The 22,113-nt window shown below is 42.6% G+C and overlaps 1 non-coding gene across 1 annotated transcript; it reads right to left on the bottom strand.

The window, feature by feature from the left end:
• Positions 1-10,205: 10,205 nt before the first annotated feature.
• On the bottom strand, positions 10,206-10,281 carry TRNAT-GGU (transfer RNA threonine (anticodon GGU)). The gene has a single exon. It is a non-coding gene; the product is annotated as a tRNA-Thr (tRNA).
• Between the last annotated feature and the right edge of the window lie 11,832 nt (positions 10,282-22,113).

Raw genomic sequence — 22,113 nt, 5'->3', positions numbered from 1 at the left:
TAGGGACTTTGAAATTTGCTTAAACTAAGCATTCTGAATGAATAGGAAGTCAGTGCAGCCCAGGCAGGAAGATGTACAGCCTAATGCTTGCTCTACCAGATCCCTCCGCTGCTGTACAGGATGGGCTGAAGTAGCAAACCTGCCATACATTAATGTGCTGGGGTGGTAGCTGCAGAGTTGGGACAGCAAGGCTGCGATGGAAAGGCATAGTGACAGGATCAGGATGTACTGGAGGTAGGGGGCGTGAGAGAATGAGGTCCACCAGGGATGAGCCTTGGGATTTTGTTTGAAGCAGCTAGTGAATGATGCTGTTACAGAGATGGAATCCACATTCCACCATGTTTGTTACCTAATTTTACAAAGAAGTCATCCTAGACTAATACGAGGCATGTTTCACCTGAGAACAGTGTTATGGGGACGGTTGGGAGCTGAGGGTCTTCTGTTCCCACAGCTCGAGTTCCAGGGGATGGCTATGTGGAACTGGGAGAGCACGGCTGTCCACCAGGGGGATTAGCCCCGTCCTGGAGAAGGACGAGATCTTGCTTCCCAGTCCTAACCTTGCCCCATCCTGCCCTTTGCTTATTGGTGGAATGGGAGCACGTGCGGTCTTGTTATCAGCACATCCTATGGCCACTTGTTTCTCAAGACACTTGTCTAGCTCATGTCTTCTCATCTCTCTGCCTTTTGTGGACCCACAGGCACTGCCCTATGTACTTGAGAGTAGTTTTACCTAAGACCTCACTTCTCCAGCTCTCACCTCATGGAACAAACTTCACTGCTCACTTGGTAACAGAATTGATGGGGGCGGTAGGTCAGATGATAGGAGGAACAAGGGATTGAGGATGAGAAAGCACGAAGGTTCCAGAAGCCCATTCATTCTCCAAGGTCCTTCCCTGGGAGGGGCTGGAGTGCTATTGAGATTTGTCAGAGCCTCTGTTGCCTGTCACCATCATGAGGAAAGCCAGAGGTCACCTGACAAGGTTTCACATGTAGATCTAGTGGTCCCTCCATCTCATCCCTTGTTTCTAAGTGGATTTTACAATCTGCCCCATTACTGGAAAAAAAAAAGAGGTTTGGAAACAATAGGAACTATTTAGACTTGGGAGTCTGGAAACAACAACTCTGTCCTCCTGCTGTACACAGGACAGAGGAACGAGGGGGGAGCTGTGCCTATGTCCAGACGTGGCTGCTCCAGGCTGCTCCACTCTCTGGCTCTGTGCACTGCAGCCAGAGATGTCTGGGCTGCCAAGTGACTTCACTGGGGAACAGGACCTTCTAATTGTGAGCAATTCGTTTAAAGTATGTTTGCATATATTTTGAGGATTATAACTCTTTATATAACTTACATCTTATTTCAGGAATGTAATAACTAATTAAACTGTTTTCAGTATCAGCTTCTTGCAGGAAGACATTAGCAGTGACATTTTCAGTTGTCACTGTTTCTGTGTTCCACAGTTACTATGGAAATAATTAGGGTCCAGGAGTGTTGGCTAAGAACACATTCAGTGGGAACATGATTGCTCTTTTAAGGAATTTCTGCACTAAGACAGTTAATTTTTTTTTACTTTAAGTTAAAGATGCACATTTTGTTTCATCCTTCTAAGGCATTGATGCTGAGATGAATAATTCCAAGATAAAGCAATCCTGTTGATTAAAAAAATTCCTGCTTGCTGTATCTGTCTCTTGTCTAGGAATTACAACAATAGCTTCTTCTCCTAAAGGTCACAGTCAGTGAGGAAGCAGCAACCTTATTGGTGTCTGAGGAACAGAAGAGGGCATCCCCAGCCTTGCTATTCAGAACTGCTGTCAGAGTGCTTTCAGGCCTTTTGGAAAACCAAAGGTACATTTAAGAACACAGTCAGCTTGACCAAATCAATCCTCATATCATCTGCCTAGAAGACTTTTTCAAAATAGCACCAAATCATGCTGGAGACAGTGACAAGCCATTAGCCTTGGTTGATGGCAGCATTTGTCCTTTAGACACTGGCCACTGGGACTCACCACAAGAACAAACCACACCAGCCAAAACAAACTTCCAAAATGCTCTTATTGGCTGTTTGAAAAATGATCTACTCAGAGGCGGATTAAGGTCAGTTAAGGGCCCAGGCACAGAGGAAAATATTGGTTCCCTTAAAAAAAAGAGAGAGACAGGGAAAATAAAAATACATGTTAACCATATTTTTAAATAAATAAAAATATTTTGTACTATTAATGTTAAAGTTGCACATATAAAACAAAACTTGGTGTCATTAGAAAAAAGTGTGAAGTTGGGGTTTTGCGGGGCCCTTCAGAAGTCAGGGCCCAGGGCGCCCTCCATTAAATCAGCCACTGGATCTACTGAAGAGTGAGAAAATAATGCTGTTTTTACTGACACATTTCTGTGTAAGCTGTCTGGTTTAGCCCTACCTTATCACATATATTGTTTGTGAAATGAGCTGGCAAATAAAGTCCAAGTCATTAAAAGTTTTTCTTATTTAAATAATTACTATTCATTGATTCATTCATTGACACATGTAATGCTATATTTATTGGACTACTACCAAGTGTAAGGCACTCTGCTTTGTGCTAAAGGTTGGTGGGGCAAGGAGTAGCAAGGGGAAGAGTGTCCCTGGGTGCAAAAATAATAAACTTGTGTTTTCAGAAAACAATATTTTCCATGCCCAGATTGCTTCACCACAATGACACTCATTGTTCCAAATGTCATTTTTTGTAGGCTGATTCTGAATATGTTTTAATCAGATAATTTCAGTTAATTTTTTTACTAGACTGCTTAATTATATTAAAAACATGCTTTTTTAAGATTTAGTAATAAACTTTCACAAACAGTAGGTAAAATGCAATTGAATGTTTGCAAAGAAATGAACGAAACAAAGATTAGAAAGATGATGGTATTATACAGTAAGCATCTCTGAGGTATAGCTACAGCTCACTTTCATTTTCTTCTATTTTGTCATCTGCATGTACATATACTAGTTTGTAATAAGAACTAAATTTATTTTTAAAATCAGAAATGGGGAGAAAAAGTATTCATAGTCCTAATTTTGTAAAGAAGCTTCTTGTTATTAACAATTGGTCTGTTCTTCCATTTTTTACAATTAAAATTGTGATCACTCATAACTATAGTGCTGTATACATGCAATTCTGTAAGAACTCACCTATTAGAAGACAGTTGTTTTGTTTTTTTGAGAAGTCATTGCAAAATAAATGTCAAAGCCCACACAGGAAGTGTTTGAAACAAGAGAGCAGGGCGTGCTAAGAAATAAACCAGCAATGTCTTGCTTTGCCTTTGCTTCAAGCAAGCAACTCTTGTGGGCTTCAGTGATATTGATTTTGAAAGGAACGTGTGGGATTCATCACAAGAAGCTATTAATCTACATTACACTCAACTCTCTCAGCTACCACAGTGCTTCTCCTCACAGATCCATTCGTGATGTTGCCAAATGTCTCCCTTGACATTTAACTGGGTCCATTCCCGAAATCATAAGACTCCTACTTTACAGCTGCCGTCAGCATCTTGGTTCATCTCTCAGACCCAGGAAGGCTAATAACTCTGCCCCAGGCATCTGTGTGACTCACTGCTGCAGCTGGCTTGGCAATGCGTTCAGTGGTCCTTGAAAGGTGCATTCTTTCCTAAGGTGGTTTTCTTTTTTGTGAGAAAGAGGTGCTGGAAGCTTGTCTGAAAACCAAGTGGGGGCTGACATCTCCTGGGAGCTTTCCAGTTCCCCATCCCTGGCTAACCCTGGACTAAATGAAAAACAAAGGCACGTTTCATTATCCATCTCCTGAGTCCCTGGCTTTTCACAATGGCCCACGGAGTTGTTAGACACACTTTCCAATGTTACTATTTCTATTCTCTCAGAATGCTAAGGAAGCTTCCAGCCTCTCTTTGTATTAGATTGAGCAACCTTGAATGATAAATAATGATAATGGAACCTTAAACAATGAATTGCATTTATGTGCGATGCTGCATGTATACAGTTTCATGGGTATGATGTTATATGTCTGGTTGCATTTTGGAAAATCCCCTTGCAAGAATCATGTACAGTTTTCTGGAAGCTTCTATTCTACAGAGGCAGTGTTTTCCTTCCCATCCCTCCTAGCCATAGAATGCTGCAGCAGCATGAATATTTGCCTCTTGTGTGGCACACAGAGGCCAGGAGTTTTGTGAAGTTTGCAGTCTTAACTGTCATTGTGTTGCTGTGGACACAAGCAAAAAAGTGAGGACAGGCATCTTGTGGACACTGAGGGCTCAGGTTCCATCTCATCCCCACACGGGGTGTTCCATTAACTCAAGATCTTTGCAGCAGGTGTGTGCCTCCGAAGGTGTGAGGAAACCCCCGCTGCCCGGTAAGGCACAGACAGATCAGCAATCCTTTCCAAAGGCATCAGTACCCGAGGCTGACTGTTTATAGAAAGAGAGTAAATATTTGCCTTTAACATGAAGAGTGAAGACAAGGTTTTCTATCCATGGTCCTTGTTTAAAACAGACAGGAGCTCATTTCTGGGTCCCATGGTCTCTATTCAACTCAAGTCCTCTCCCTCTGGAGCATTTCAGTGGATATTTCTCTTTCTTGTGTCCCAAGACATCTCTGGAAAGCCTGACTGGGATGGACATCCAAAGGCAGTAGCTGTTGGCCTGGGGCATGGTCTCCCTCCCAACCTCTTCTACCTGCCGACGTGGGCCCACCGGCTCACTCTGAAAGCAGCTATGGGCTGAACGATGACAGGTGCACAAAGGGCAATTGGTTCTCTGTGCTCCTTGGGCAGGCAGCCCCCTCAGGATCTCCAGGACCAGGGTGGGATTTTCTAGGCCTGGTTGAACCAATATCTTTTACCATCACACTTCTAGGACACTTCTCAGGGCTTTGCATCAGTGAATTTGCACAGTGACTTAAAGTTCTGAGTGAATCACTGCTCATGCACGGTGTCTGAAACTTGACTCTCAGGGCACAAAATAGCCTTGATGTCTTTTCTTCTAAGGAAAGGAAGTGGACTAGATGATGGCTCAGGGCCTCTGAGAGAGCAGTCACCTCTTGTTTGCTTATTTAGTTGAATGAGAGTTAGATAATCACTCTCTATATTTCTACATATATGTAAGCATATGTATAATATATATATACACACACACACAAAACCCATTATAGCATATTACAAGGGGATCGTAATAATGTAGTTACCTTGCAATTTAATTCTATTAGATTTTATCTTAGCAAGTGAACCTGTGATAGGACTTCACCATTCTTTGGTTTTTCCTGTGAATTATATATCAGCATAGGCTGACTGATGAAGTTTGCGCAGATTTGGAAAGCACAGTGTTCTCACTGAACTGAGAATACTTTTTTCCCAAAGCAAGCTTGTAAAGGAGGGGGATCCATGGAAGGTACGATCAGATTGTGAAGGGGTGATACTACCCTGCCTGTCTTGCAAGTGAGTTTAGGGACAAGAATAAACCAGTAAGATAGGAGCTGTCCATGGTGGAAAAGAAACTACATCTACAGATTTTATAAGAAAGGAGATATTGGTCTGTAGTTTTCTTTTTTTGTGCCGTCCTTGCCAGGTTTCGGTATGAGGGTTATGTTGGCCTCATAAAATGTGTTTGGAAGTATTGTTTCTTCTTCAATTTTTTGGAAGACTTTGAGTAGAATAGGAACCAAGTCCTCTTTGAATGTTTGATAGAATTCACTAGTATAAATGTCTGGGCCTGGACTTTATTTTTGGGGAGGTTTTTAATAGTTTTTTCTATTTCCTCCCTGATAATTGGTCTGTTTAGGCTTTCTGCTTCTTCATGACTCAGTCTAGAAAGGTTGTATTGTTTTAGGAATTTATCCATTTCTTCTAAAAAAATGGGAAGAGGACATGAACAGACACTTCTCCCAGGAAGAAATACAAATGGTCAACAGATAGATGAAAAGATGCTCATCTTCATTAGTTATTAGAGAAATGCAAATCAAAACTACAATGAGATACCACCTCACACCTGTTAGATTAGCTATTATCAACAAGACAGGAAATAACAAATGTTGGAGAGGCTGTGGAGAAAAAGGAACCCTCATACACTGTTGGTGGGAATGTAAAGTAGTACAACCATTATGGAAGAAAGTATGGTGGTTCCTCAAAAAACTGAAAATAGAACTACCTTATGACCCAGCAATCCCTCTACTGGGTATATATCCCCCAAACTCAGAAACATTGATACATAAAGACACATGTAGCCCCATGTTTATTGCAGCATTTTTCATAGTGACCAGGACATGGAAACAACCAAAAGCCCTTCAATAGATGACTGGATAAAGAAGATGTGGCACATATACACTATGGAATACTACTCAGCCATAAGAAATGATGACATCGGATCATTTACAACAAAATGGTTGGATCTTGATAACATTATATGGAGTGAAATAAGTAAATCAGAAAAAAACCAAGAACTGTATGATTCCATACATAGGTAGGACATAAAAACGAGACTAAGAGACATGGACAAGAGTGTGGTGGTTACGGGGGGTGGGCTGGGGAGGGAGAAGAGGGAGGGAGAAGAGAAGGGGGAGGGGGAGGGGCACAAAGAAAACTAGATAAAGGTGATAGAGGACAAACTGACTTTGGGTGATGGGTATGCAACATAATTGAATGACAAGATAACCTGGACATGTTTTTCTTTGAACATATGTACCCTGATTTATTGATGTTACCCCATTAAAATTAATAAAAAATTATAAAAAAAAGGAGAAAGAAGCCACTATCATTATGTTCATTGCAGCATTATTTACAATAACCAAGATTTGGAAACAGCCCAAGTGTGCACAGTAGATGAGTAGGTTAAGAAACTGTGGTACATTTACACAATAAGAATACTCTCAGTCATAAAAAAAGAAGGAAATCTTTACTTTGGTGGCAGCATGAATGGTCCTGGAAAGTATTATGCTAAGTGAAAAAAGCCAGTCAGAGAAAGACAAATATTATATGTTTTCACTTACATGTAAAATTTAATTAACAAAATAAACAACCAAACAAAATAGAAATAGACTCATAGATACAGAGGAAAAGGGGAATAAGGTCCTGGGTAAAAAAAGGTAAGGGATCAAGCAAAAAAAATAGTAACCTCGTAGACACAAACAACAGTATGGTGATTATCAGAGGGAGAGGGCGGGGTAGAAGAGGGTAAAGGGGGATAAATGGTGACAGAAGGAGATTTGACGTTAAGTGGTAAACACACAATACAATATACAGATAATGTTTCATAGAATTATACACTTGAAACCTACCTAATTTTATTAACCAATATCACCCCAGTAAATTCAATAAAAAGAGAGTTATTGAGATTTCTGATGGCTAAGAGTTTTGGGATGTCTTCAGCCCTGAAATTCCAGTTCCTGGGAGGTGGATAGCTTCTGAGATTTACTTTTATGAGCAGCAGAGGACATACCAGGGTTCTTTCCTCTCCTCTGGCTGGACCAGGGCATCTTGTATGGGGACCCAGGGTGTTGAACCCTTTCTATTCAGTTACATTTAAATGGACATAACCATCATTATTACTGCTAATGAAAGATTAACAACAATATCTCATACTAAACTAGCTTGCAGTCTACCAAATGCTTTTCTGACTGCTCTCTCTGATGTAAAACTCCTCCTTAGATTCTGATCCAAATAATCCTACATGATGATTGGCAACGTTGGCTTAAAAAGAAGTGACCTATAAGTAAAAGCTAAAATTTTGGGGTTGGGAGCAGAGCTCTTAAAAATGTAAAAAATTTTGATTGCTTGTGATCAAGAAATAAGATTTATAGGGCTGAGTTTTGGAAAACAATATTTACCAAATTACCATCTTTGCTTTGGAAAATTGGGTTTTCTTTTGCTTCTATACAAAAAAATGTTCCCAAAGCACAGGTTTTGAGAGGAGAATGAGTCAGCAGATGAAGTGCATGCAGCTGAGAGAAACTTTTACAGCAAAGCCTATTCTGGGAATGTGGTTGTTTTCCTTTGTGAAGATAATTCATCATTTCTTTTTTTGTGTGTGCACAGCATTTTGTTAAATGACATTTTGGTAAATTGCTCACTTTAAATGTGATTATAAAGTGATGGAACTGAATTATAACCAGCCAAACATCGTTATTGTGCAAGAGGCAGGTGAATGATGAAGAACCAGAAGTTGTTATGACAAGTGACTGTGGCCACATTAACTTGAAGTCCTGCCTTGCTCTGAGCCACTGTCCACCGGGGGGGCAGTGTGAATGTCTTGTGCATCTGTATGTGCTCCCCCATTTCATTCACCATCTCCGCAAAGACCCCAGTGCTGAGAAAGGCAGAGCTTAGAGAGACATAAGCAGGCTGAAGGCTCTCCATCATTTTGGCAGAGCCAGAATCTTGACCATGCTACCTGAAGCTTTTTGTCAGCCTATCAGGACACATACAAACCCTAGGTTGTGTTAGTCCCACTGAGAAGGTTCATAAAGGGAAGAAGCCTGGCCACACCTGGAAGGACAGTGCAGTCAATTCCCTCTACTACCTTCTCCTTAAATGGAAAGAGAGCTGCCACTAGTTAGTTAGAGATGACTGTGTGTCAGTGAGAAAAACAATCTCGTTCGGCACCAGAACTGTGTCTTGTGCTGGGCATACAGCCTGTGCACCTGTAGGCAGCAGACCTGAATGGGCCTGGTTGAGACTGTGCCAGGGACCAGAGCCACTTTTTGGAATGAAATGACTTCCTTCTCAGGTGCTGGGTGTGCTGCTAAAAGGTAGCCCCCCAGGGAGATTGCCTCACTAGAGAGAGCTGCCTTGCCCAAAGTCATGCCCATTCTCGTGGTAACATGGATTTCAGGACCAAGGAATTTCTCAAGTTTGGACAACTGTGAAGGCTGTTCCACCCTTAGGACTCAAAACAGGTGGTCTGGGGCTTCCACAGACAGACTGCATCACATCCCAGTTTCTTCCTCAGCCCAATCCTTCCTGTAGGCTGTGATTGCAGGAGGGTTCACTAATAAGCCACTTGCATGCTCATTTTTACCCAAAGCCAGCTTCCTGGGAACCCAGACTCCATCAATAAACTTACCCTAAAGCATTTTCCCAGCTCTTAGCTTGGAGGCTGCAACTCAGAAAATGTGATCCTCATTTATTTCCCAAGTTTGTGCTAGAGTGATATTTGATAAATTCTAGTTTGATCCTGTCATCCTTTACTTCGAATCTTTCATTGGTTTATCTTTATTCTTAAGACCACACAACAGCCTCCTTCATATGGTCATTAAGTAGTTTGAACACAAAATTTGCCATCCAAACTGGAACAGTTTGGGGAATAACTTTAACTTAACGTCTGTTTTAAAATGTTTATTTGTTGAATGACAGTTGACTTTATTACATTCTTGAGCCTCTAAAATAATTCTATTAAAAATTTATGTTATCTAATATTAAAATAATATACATTAAAAACATTTAATCTTCATATTGATAATCTTAACATTAAAATAATATTAGCAGAATAATTCCTTTTGGTACATATTCACAAACTTTATCAGTTGTTTAGCATTTTATCTCTAAGATCAAGTTACTGATACTTTTCTGAGCAACGTATTTTTAATATGGTCTTTTTTTGCAATATTTTCAAAAATAGCTGTAATATTCTATATGGTTGCATTTTATGGTTAATAAACTTGAAGTCATTGATATCCTTATTTTGCTCTTCTCTATAATCACAGCATTTTTAACTGAGAAAACGTTCTTCCTACAGAAGCTCATATAAGGTGGTTCTGAGCGAATTTCTCAACTAAAGAAAAAAATCCCCAATTCTCATTTTTATTGTGAAATACAGAAATGTTTCAAGTCAACTACCTCATGACTTCTAAGTTCCTCCACTGAGTTCTATTCCTTGGTAAATATTTTTAAAACGCAAAATATATTAAATAAATTGTCTCTCTCTCTTTTTTTTTTTTTTGTATTTTTCTGAAGTTGGAAACAGGGAGGCAGTCAGACAGACTCCCGCATGCGCCCGACCGGGATCCACCGGGCATGCCCACCAGGGAGTGATGCTCTGCCCATCTGGGGAGTTGCTCTGTTGCAACCAGAGCCATTCTAGAGCCTAAGGCAGAGGATATAGAGCCATCCTCAGCACCCAGGCCAACTCTGCTCCAATGGAGCCTTGGCTGCGGGAGGAGAAGAGAGAGACAGAGAGGAAGGAGAGGGGGAGGGGTGGAGAAGCAGAGGGCGCTTCTCCTGTGTGCCCTGGCTGGGAATCGAACCCAGGACTCCTGCACACCAGGCAGACGCTCTACCACTGAGCCAACCAGCCAGGGCAATAAATTGTCTTAATTTATGAATTTTTAAAATGTTTCACCAAATTTTGATGTTGAAAACCATAGGTCTCAATTTTATCCAATTCTGGTGCCAGATATATGTTTATGCCATTAAAAGTTGAAATTCCACCAAAATCCTTTACAAAAGCTGAGACATAAAATTGCAAAATTATATTTTGAATACCATATAAATTCTCGTCTTTTAATTTGTTTAGTTGCTTAAGTCCTCTTTACAGCTAAATTTCATTGTCTTCAAAATCTGAGGTTTCTTGCTTTACATTATTGAATCCTTGAAGTTAAATTTTTCAATTTTGTTCAGTGAAGTTTAAAACATTCAGTCTTTCTGCAGGGCACTGGTGATTTATGAACATAATGCTTCAAAGGCACATATGGCTTTTGAAAACTTTTTTATAGACATATGTCACACTTAAAATGCATACATTTTATATGTACAGCTTGATCTTGATTTTTTTAAAAAAATTAACATACCTGTATAAACAACTCCCAAATAAAGATTTAGAGCATTACTACCCTCCAAAGCCCATGTGCCTCCCAGTCAACACTCCCACAGTGCTGTCTTTACTTAACTTCTATTTCCATATGGTAGGCAGAAGAATGGCCGCCAAGGATGTTCATGTCCTAATCCCTGGAATTTGTGAGTATGTTATGTTACTTGGCAAAGGGAAATTATAGTACAGATAGAATTAAGGTTGCTAATTAGCTGACATTAACAAGGGAGATTATCCTGGATTACCTGGGCCCAATGTTATCACAAAAGCCCTTCAATGAACTAACTTTGCAGATGGAGGAAGGGGCTGGGAGCCCAGAAATGCAGGTGGCTTCTTTTTTTTTTTTTTTTTTTTTTTTTTCAGGGACAGAGAGAGAGTCAGAGAGAGGGATAGGGACAGACAGACAGGAACGGAGAGAGATAAGAAACATCAATCATCAGTTTTTTGTTGCGAGACCTTAGTTGTTCATTGATTGCTTTCTCATATGTGCCTTGACTGCGGGCCTTCAGAAGACCAAGTAACCCCTTGCTTGAGCCAGCAACCTTGGGTCCAAGCTGGTGAGCTTTTGCTCAAACCAGATGAGCCCTTGCTGAAGCTGGCGACCTCAAGGTCTCAAACCTGGGTCCTCTACATCCCAGTCTGATGCTCTATCCACTGTGCCACCGCCTGGTCAGTCACAGGTGGCTTCTTAAAGCAAGAAAAAAATGAAGAAAAAAAAAAAAAACAAGAAAAAAATGAATTCTCCCCTAGAGCCTCTAGCAACTTTGACAACAACTTGATTTTTTTAGCCCAGGGAGACCCATCTCAGACTTCTTACCTTTAGAAGTGTAAGATAACAAATCTGTGGTGTTTTAAGTCACTAAATTTGTGATAAAGTATTGCAGGAATAATAGAAAATTAATAACCTTTGTCTTAGTTCATTCAGGCCACTATAACAGAATACCAAAGACTGGTGGGGAGAGGCTTATAAACAACAGACATTTACTTCTCCCAGTTCTAGAGGCAGGAGTCTAAGATCAAGGGGCTACAAGTTTTGGTGTCTGATGAGATTCACTTCCTGGTTTATAAACACCTGTTTTCTTGCTGTGTCCTCACTGGTGGAAGGGGTAAGGGAACTCTCTAGAATCTCTTCAGTAGGACACTAGTCCCATAATAAGGGCTCCAACCTCTTGACCTAATAATTTCTCAAAGATGCCATCTCTCATCAAATTAGGGGTTAGATGTCAACATATGGATTTTTGGGGGACAAAAACATGAAGTTAATACCATATTCTATGCATTAACTTAATCTGTTTTTGCTTTCTTGTTGAAGTATCATTTAAAGTAAAATATACAAACTATAAGCTTACATGTTGATAAGATTATAGACACCTGTGTAACCAACATCTCACACATAGACTACTTCCCTCATCTCAGAGAGTCCCCTCAAGCTTCTTTCAGTTAACCCTTATTGCCATCCCCAGAGGGGACCACTGCTCTGATTCCTACCACCATGAATTGTAAGAGCTGCTACTGAACTTCAGATAAATGGAATCATAATTCATAAGTGTATATTCTTTAATGTCTGGATTCTTTATCTTAGCATAAGGTTTTATCCAGTGTCTTGTTGCTGAAAGTTGAATGAGGAGGGTTACAGGAAGACATGGCTGTAGGGTAAAATGCAGATTTGTGTTTATTAAAGAACATTCTGAAACAGCTAAGATGTTCTTCAGTAGGTGAATAGATCAGTAAACTGTGGTACGTCCAGACAATGACAAATTGTTCAGCGCTAAATATAAGTGAGCTATCAAGCATGAAGAGTCATGGGAAAATCTTAAATGCATATTACTAAGTGAAAGAAGGTACATAATGTATGATTCTTCAATGAAAAATGCCTCCCCATACTAGAAGGGAGCTGACTGTTATAGACAGAAGTCCCTACCCCTGGTTCCTGATTGATCAGAATAGAGTGACTCTGATTGGATGATTGTGACTCTGGAGGAAAGATTCACTTCTATTGGTTGAGATAGGACTCCAGGACCTCCTTTAGAAAGCCTGGCTTAGATGGAAGAAACAGTGTAGGCAAGTGATTTAGCCCAGAACAGAGGAGTTTGCATGAGATGCCCTTGTGTAGAAATGACTGTTAAGTTCTGTTTTTGAAAATATAAGCCCAGTTAGCCTCCAAGAACCCTTCTTAGTAGGTGTCTTTTATTTTTCTCCACCTCAGAGTTCACCTAATAAAAGTTCCACTCTGGTGGGGGATGTTGATAGTTGGGGAGGCTGTGGATGTGTGGAGAGGGTGTATATGGGCTCTCTGTGATTTCCACTCAATTTTGCTGTCAACCTAAAACTGCTGTAAAAACTTGTCTACATAAAACAAAGATAGGGAGGAAGGAAGGAAAGAATAAAGGAAGAGAGAAAGGAAAGAAAGAAAGAAAGAAAGAAAGAAAGAAAGAAAGAAAGAAAGAAAGAAAGAAAGAAAGAAAGAAAGAAAGAAGAAAGGGAGGGAGGGAGGGAGGGAGGGAGGGAGGAAGGAAGGAAGGAAGGAAGGAAGGAAGAAAGGAAGGAAGGAAGGAAGGAAGGAAGGAAGGAAGGAAGGAAGGAGAGAAAGTCATTCTGAATTTGAGGTGAAGTGAACAGTAGTTTGAGTAAGCAGAGCACAGGAAAGGCTTTGCAACAGCCCAAGCCAGAGGTGAGGGTACAGTTCAGGTCAGAAGTCACTCCTTCCTCTTTATTACCTGAGAGTCTGCCCTTATTCCGGACCACTGATGTCTCTTTGCTGTAACTGTTTACTCACAGGTCCAGGAGCCCCCTGAGATAGTGCTCGATAAGGAGGCCAGCGTGGCTGAGGACTGCTGTGGAAAGGATACAGGGATGGACCTGCAGAGGACAGAACCTACAGGGAGAGGACAGAGGGACAAAGGCCACGATGTTACCTGGGCCTTCCATGGGGCAGTGAGGGACATTCCTGTGCCAACACAAACCCTCTGCTTGTTTCCACCTTGTGTGAACTTTGCATCATCAGCCATTTCATCTATCATCCTTTGATATTATTTTCAAGTGGTAACATATGATGTAAAGGTACAGAGACACAATCCAAGCCAGCCTGTTTGCACACCTCATTCCTCGGAGCACAATCAGGTGTGGTTCTGAGGGGTTGAGGCCCCCTGGAGAGAAACTGCCATGCCCAGCCAAGCCACCCATCTCTTCTGCTTTCTTCCCTTACGTTCTGCTTTCCTTCCACCCTCTGCATTCTTCTCTGATCCCTGTTTCTCACCTGTTGCAAGGACAGTGTACACAGGGTGAATGGAGTGGCCAGCCCGCAGTGGGATGGCAGTGTTGTCCTGTCCTCAGTATCTTCTAGGTTTGCTGGAAGCACCAACATCAGAGAGTGGCCAGCTGCCTCTCTGCCTCTGTCAGGGCTGGGGAGCCAGATGTGTGCTGGTCGGGGGATCTGGGCCCAGAGCCAGGCTGGGGAGGGACAGGCAGGGACAGAGCAAGCCTTGATTTCACTTCTTCTGCAGTTTTCCCGTGGTGGACTCCTGAGCTGGACTGGTGGCTCTCACACCTTCACCCAGCTTCTGGTGGTAGTTGAATAAATGCTCAGTTATGATCATCTCAAGGTGGTGATTTTCAGGTGAACCTTTTCCCATAGCCTCCAATCTGTGCATTCAATACCTCGTGCCCTTAGAGCCTGTGATTATAGAGCCAGATGGTCTTACACAGAGACCTGAGACTCTTCGGGGCTCCATGGTCCTAAATTCCAGGACCATTTTACTCAAATGACCCAGTGGGTTCATCTTCTGTTATGCTACATTGCCTCATCCTGTCATACACAGATACACAAATGTGCTCTTGAGCTCCACCTAGGGACCCAGTGGCCTTCTCTTGAATAATGTTTTGTGATTATGCGGAAATTTAATTCTGAGTCATTTGTTTCTGGGAACATATAAGCCTGTGTGATGTGGTAGGCAGTTAGACAAATATGAGCCGATCAAAGACCATAGGACAGGCACAGAAGGTCACCAGAGCAGAAAGCCCCAGGCGCCTAGCAATGGACAAAACTGGGAAAACAAATACCTCCCCTCTACACAGGGTGACCTATCCTTCCTTAGCTGGTCAAGTGGTTAGGACTCCCTGATTTCATAGTGCTGGTCATGAGATTTGAACCTTCCCTTGGCCTCCCCCTCACCCCCCGGCATTTTGTTAGTCCTGTGGTTTTGACCTGCTTAGAGGGGGAGCCAACAAGGAGGCCAGAGAATAGCGCTTAAACATTAATCCCTAGAGATACGTACCAGCTAGACCTCAGTTGTGTCTCAGCTCCAGACCCAGAAAAACAGCAAAACCAGACAGAGGGAAACCATACCTGACCTCAGGACCAGCTGCATTGACTAAGGACCCCTGCCCTAGTGCCAACCAATCAGTGTAGGCTATCACCATAAAAAAACACAACTAAAGAGCTGATAAATGTTCTATTGAAATCCTCCACTGGGTCCCCCCTAAAACCTAAGGGTTAAAAATCTGTAAGACAGAGGACCCAGCACTCCTTCTAGGAGCACACCCATGCCGTTGTCCCCCCAATCCTCCTCTTCTCCCAGGTGTGTTTTCCTTGCCTTTCTCCTTTCCCTAAGCCCTAAGGGACCCCATAAGACTTGCAACCAAAGGAGCAGGAGGGGACAGTGGTTATTCTTTGGGCTAATTCCCTGAACATGTTTCCAAGGCCCCCTTTTCTCTTACTTCTTCATGCATGGCAAGTAAATTCTTCCTTTGTTTGCTGCACTTTGTCTTTTAACTGAATACTTTCTCTCAAGAAGACAAAAATCAAAATCTTGTTGCTTCTATTTCAAGTTAAGTTGCCAGTTGTCCTGGGCTGTGGGAATGCATTCTGTGCAGGGTGTCCCCTCCTCCGCAGTCCTCTCCTAAGTAGCCAGAGAGCACGGAGATATTACACAAGCCTGGCCGTGGAAGACGTGAAAAGTCTGGATTTTGTGAAAGGAAACACATGAGGCTCAGCTACACATTCCATGGGCACTTTCAGTGAGCTATTGGTGGGCCAGGTGTTGCGGTGCGGGCCAGCGCCCCAGGGATGTGGGGTGTGAAGCCCTGCCTCATCCAGTCTGACTGTGGCTAGATGCTGGTGAAGCTGGGCCTTGGATCTGCTTCTCTTCAGGGACACCAGTGATCTATTTTACTGAAGCTTTGACTCTGAGGTCCTGTCAGGCACCTGGCAGCATCTGTGCCCAGGGAGATTAGAGGAGCTGAATAAATCTTAGCCCAAAGACAGGGAACAGCCAGAGGAAGTAAACAGCTAGGCTGGCCAGAACGGCTCACAGGGCTCTGGGATTTGGAACCTGCACAGAAGCAGTGTCTCTGCTTCACATTTTTACTGAGGCTTCGGGGCATTTGCTAATGGAGATCTTCCCTACCTCAGAGGTAAAGAGGAAAAGAAAAGCGTAAGCAAAGCTAGATAAAAGCACTTTCCCAGCTGCCAAAAATAGTCATGTTCAGGTCTCAGAGATTCTGGATGCTTCCACCAAGTCAGCTCTCTGAGCTCAAATCATACAATCTTGAAATCTTTTTTTTCTCATTATTGCATCCCTGAGCCCTGAGCTGCCTCAACGACTGCATGCACCCTTTTTATTGGCTTTGTTGTGAAGGGAAGGTGTGCTGAGATGCCCCCTGAGGGAGATCTGCCCTGTGAAACAGTGGCCAAGCCAGGACAAGGCGCTGGAAGGCAGAGACAGCAGCAGACCTGCCCCCGGCCCTCAGGCTTCTCAGGAGACAGGTTTGGGGGGGCACAAGACAAATATTATGTCAAAGTGCACATTGGAGGTTCGCACACAGTTCCCGGGGTGCAGGGGAGGGATTGGAAAGAAGTCTTTCGTCCACTAAAATTGACTGACACTCCTCAGAAGCATCTGTGTGTGTGTGTGTGTGTGTGTGTGTGTGTGTGTGTGTAAGGAGGGTGAGTGTGTGAAGTATGTGTTACATGCCCACATATGCTTGTGGGGACATGTGTGTCTGTATGTGAACATGCATGCTTATATATACTAGTGTGTGTCTGTGTCCATGTTTGCATATTTGCATGTGTGTTTTCATACAGTATGTGTATATTCCTTTGTGTATGTTTGTGTGCACACATGCATGTTATTGTATGCTTATGTTTGTGTGATCATGTGTGTGTGCCCATATGTGTGATGTGGAAACAAATATATTGAGACCTTGGCTTAATTTCTAGCCTGCTCTGACTTAAGCATGAACACAGACGCATCAATCTTCATGGGCTTTCCTGTAATAGCAAGTAAAATGGATTTCATGTGTGTTCACTGAGCTGCTCTGGCACAAAGCGGCCCCCTTGTTCACACTGTAAAAACAGGAGCCACGTGGTTCAAGAACCAAAGTTCAGTCCCATGCCGAGCTCTGTGCTGAGCCCCTCTGGCTGCTCAGAGCCCCACAGGTTCCCACAGGGTGTGCCTAGGCGGCTGCACTGCTCTACCTCAGGGCTGGGGAACTCTGAATTGGTTTCATGTGATTTGCTAATTTGGGAGCATGACCTTCATCCATTTGGAGTTTAGGCTTGAAATGGCCCATGAGAGCTCATGGGGTACCATCTCTGAGGCCAGGCTTTGCCCACACTGGTATAGGTTGTGTTTGTTCTGACTGGGCTTTAATGTCTGTGGGGGAAAATCCCTTGTCGTTTCCTCAGGCAGGTGTTTTAGTGGTAGTGTTTTAGTTCTTGTCCCAGCATCTCCTGACATTCAGCCATATCGCTTTGTCATCCCCATGAACAATTACCCTTCCTGAATTACTCTCAGGACTTTTCTAACAAGAGAAGGAACGAAGAAGGCGCCATGACACCCTTGAATAGTGGCTGTGCTCAGGCTCGTGTACTTTACACGGACACGTCATGACAGGCAGTGCAGAGCCGTGTCCACCCTCACGACGCCGTCTCTAAAGGATGCGGCTGCAATGGACTAAATGGTGTTGTCTTCAGGCCCTGTCTGTCCTCAGCAGAAACCTCCTCTTAGCACCCTACTGGGATTGTGTGTGTCTTTTAGATTGATTGATTTTTGCCTGTGCGCTAAAATATCATCCCGAATATTCAGTCTTTGCAGAACATAAAGGCATCTTTGAGATTTTAGTTAAAAACAAAAAAATGTTATGACAAACTGGATCTTAAGGCTGTCATGGTCATATATTCTTTATTATTATATTGCTAGTTGTGTAATCTACTCATCATGATTTTATAAATCTTGAAGATTATCTTTTTAGCCTTATTTTCCCATTTTTAGAACTTTAGGGTCAAAGGAGTTTTTATTTCTCTCGCTGTCTTTTTCTAAGCGCATATCCAAATATAAGTGCCCTAACCTCTACCTTGTGTCTCTATTCCTGCCTCCTTTTCTCTCGTTCTTGGCCATCTCTTCATACCCTTGGCTTCATTCAACACCCATCTCTACCCACAGTGCTCACAGTAGATGGCAGAAGAGAGGAACCGGGAAAGAACAGCGTTCAGGTATGAAAGATGGTCAGGAAGTCATGTGGTTGGGAAGGCCTGGGAGGTAGGGATTACAGAGCAAATGGCTTGGGACACAGGCAGTCTAGTATTCTGGGTAATCTGAAACCCTACAGAGAAAGGTTTCAATCAAGCGATATAATAAAAGCCATGCAACTTTAAGCCAATGAAAAAATGAGGACAACATGAGACTTAAGAATTGTCTTTGTTTCCATGATGGTGTTCTGGAAAGCATTGCTTTAGAGCAGGGGTCCCCAAACTTTTTACACAGGGGGCCAGTTCACTGTCCCTCAGACTGTTGAAGGGCCAGACTATAAAAAAAACTATGAACAAATCCCTATGCACACTGCACATATCTTATTTTAAAGTAAAAAAAAACAAAATGAGAACAAATACAATATTTAAAATAAAGAACAAGTAAATTTAAATCAACAAACTGACCAGTATTTCAATGGGAACTATGCTCCTCTCACTGACCACCAATGAAAGAGGTGCCCCTTCCGGAAGTGCGGTGGGGGCCGGATAAATGGCCTCAGGGGGCCACATGCGGCCTGCGGGCCATAGTTTGGGGACCCCTGCTTTAGAGCAAACCTTGATTTCATAGCAAAAGAAAAAGAACAATGGGTTTGTGCCCATAGTATTTGCTAATATCACCACCTTCTCTTCCCCAGAAGTAGCTGGTCCATAGACAGTAAGAATAGTCCTAGAGGCCCTGGCCGGTTGGCTCAGTGGTAGAGCATTGGCCTGGCATGCAGGGGACCCGGGTTCGATTCCCGGCCAGGGCACATAGGAGAAGCGCCCATTTGCTTCTCCACCCCCACCCCTCCTTCCTCTCTGTCTCTCTCTTCCCCTCCTGCAGCCAAGGCTCCATTGGAGCAAAGATGGCCCGGGCGCTGGGGATGGCTCCTTGGCCTCTGCCCCAGGCGCTAGAGTGGCTCTGGTCACGGCAGAGCGACTCCCTGGAGGGGCAGAGCATCGCCCCCTGGTGGGCAGAGCGTCGCCCCTGGTGGGTGTGCCGGGTGGATCCCAGTCGGGCGCATGCGGGAGTCTGTCTGACTGTCTCTCCCCGTTTCCAGCTTCAGAAAAATACAAAAAAAAAAAAAAAAGAATAGTCCTAGATAGCATGGAGACCACACTCTAAGAGATGGATTTTCTATCATAGCACATACTTTGAAATAGAAAAACATTTATGGTACTATCTCAATTATAGCTAGAACCCTTGGGTCTGGATATCCAGGATGGCCAAGAAAGTGAGTCTTCTGTTCCATAGTGACGGACTCTCAGAATGTTTGCCTCTTGTCCCTGCAACACTATCTCTGCTTGTTTGAAGTCCCAGGTGACAAGTATTTGTTGAACTGGAAATGGAAACTGCCCCTGGCATTTGGGGTTCTCATACCCCTGGACCTCACAGGGCCTGCCCACCAGCTGGAGAGGTTGTTCCTCACAATCAGGGTCACACAATGGAAACAGGGAGAGGGCAATGCAGGAGAACCTATTACTATATCCATCTCTAATAGTAAATGTTAATGGAAAACCATAGCAGAAAGACAGAAATGAAGGTGGCTCTCGTTGAAGATGTGGCATGGGTGTTAGAATAAGAGAATAGTATATATCAACTGCAGAGTTGAGGCATGCTACCAAACAAGCATGGTATCAACTAACTATACATACTTCCTCCTAGCTTGCTATGGCTATGAGTGTGTGTTAACTCATTTCTTCTTCTCTCCTCCTCCTTCCTTTTCCTCTTTTTTATGTATTTATCATTAGCCAGTCATTAATTGCCCAACTAATCAATTGAGAAATCAATCATTCATCAGTTTAGTCTTTAGGTAGGAGGACATTGAGGTTGAACTGCAGTAGAACTTGAGGAATAATTTTCATTTCCTGGAGATGGTTTGCATGGCTGTTACCTAAGGAAGAACAGAATACTTTTGGGATCCTGTGCCTTTTGTCTTTGGGGACAAAAGGTATTCATATGTGTAAAAGATAATTCTGTCTGGTTAGGCGAAGACATAAAGTTGTCAGTGTTTGGTGGTTCCTCAAAAAACTGAAAATAGAACTACCTTATGACCCAGCAATCCCTCTACTGGGTATATACCCCAAAAACTCAGAAACATTGATACGTAAAGACACATGCAGCCCCATGTTTATTGCAGCATTGTTCACAGTGGCCAGGACATGGAAACAACCAAAAAGCCCATCAATAGATGACTGGATAAAGAAGATGTGGCACATATACACTATGGAATACTACTCAGCCATAAGAAATGATGACATCGGAACATTTACAGCAAAATGGTGGGATCTTGATAACATGATACGAAGCGAAATAAGTAAATCAGAAAAAACCAGGAACTGCATTATTCCATACGTAGGTGGGACATAAAAGTGAAACTAAGAGACATTGATAAGAGTGTGGTGGTTACGGGGGGGGAGGGGGGAATGGGAGAGGAAAAGGGGGAGGGGGAGGGGCACAAAGAAAACAAGATAGAAGGTGACAGAGGACAATCTGACTTTGGGTGATGGGTATGCAACATAATTGAACGACAAGATAACCTGGACTTGTTATCTTTGAATATATGTATCCTGATTTTTTGATGTCACCCCATTAAAAAAAAATAAAATTATAAAAAAATTAAAAAAAAAAAGAAAAAAAAAAGTTGTCAGTGTTGTAGATCCAAGTTCACACATACAAAGAAGGGTATATTGATGCTGAGTAGTAGCCGATGATTGTACTGTGATTGAGCCATTGTTCTTAGGTTTAAAACCCCCTTAGTATCTATAAACCATATCTCTCCTGTGTCCTGTGCTCCCCCTTGGGCTCTGCCTAAAGGGCAGGAAGCAAATTAGAGGGCTGGATGGGGTGAGGGGACTTGTGGCTTTTTTGCTTCTGTTTCTTATTCAAATCTTCCCCTCCCCACACTGACACTCAGCAGACTGCTGGTCCCAGTCTCCAGTTCTTTTCATAATCTGAGCTCTGTGAGGCCCCTTCCAAGGCACTGTAGTACCAGGAAGAGTATGATCTAATAAGGCCAAACAGTTCCTTTTGTTTCCAGCCCTGCAGGTATCAGCTGATCCTGCAGCTACCACCTCTGTGTTCCCTTCTGCCTTTCTTAGCCTTCCAGAACTTAATCAATATCTTACACTCAGTTGTCATTTTTAAGATGACTGGCTTGCTTTCTGTTTTCTTGACTGGATTCTGACTGATCTAGTATTTTTGTAAGTAAATATAAGGATGAAAGTGAGACTCACCTGAGGGATACGTTGGAGGGAAGGATTTTTACTTCTGATAAAACTCAAGAGCCATGGCAAAGATGAGAGCAGGTGTTCTGATTTAAAATATGTGGAAACTTGAGCATATTTACAAAATCAGAAAGTCAATTCTATACTGAGAGAGAGAGGATGAAAATACTGAGAGAGAGGATAATTGGTTGGATCAAGTCCCAGAAGGATGAACTAGACTTAGAAAAATTAACAAAAGAGAATAAAAAAGAAAGAGAGAACAAAAATATATTGTTCTCTCAAAATATGTTTACAAGTGAGGAGAAGCAAGAGAATTCCTACCCATGGTCCTCAGAAATAGAAATTAAAGCTATTTGAGAATGAAACCATTGGATAGAGGTCAGGTTGATAAAGAAAGTAAGGTGGGGAAAAGGTTCTAGAAACTCAGCATTTGGTAGATAAAAGGTTGCTGAGCAGGCCTGAGGGCAGGGACTTCAGATGGCATGACAATGCCGCAGAACAAACAAGAGTGGCAGAAAAGCTTTGGAGCTCAAAATGGGATGTGTCAGGAGTGGATGACAAGTATGACACAGAGCACTAATCCACTCAG

The sequence above is a fragment of the Saccopteryx leptura genome, chromosome 1 (assembly GCF_036850995.1).
Source record: "Saccopteryx leptura isolate mSacLep1 chromosome 1, mSacLep1_pri_phased_curated, whole genome shotgun sequence".
NCBI classification, from domain to species: domain Eukaryota; kingdom Metazoa; phylum Chordata; class Mammalia; order Chiroptera; family Emballonuridae; genus Saccopteryx; species Saccopteryx leptura.
This window is presented reverse-complemented; position numbering and strand designations above follow the sequence as displayed.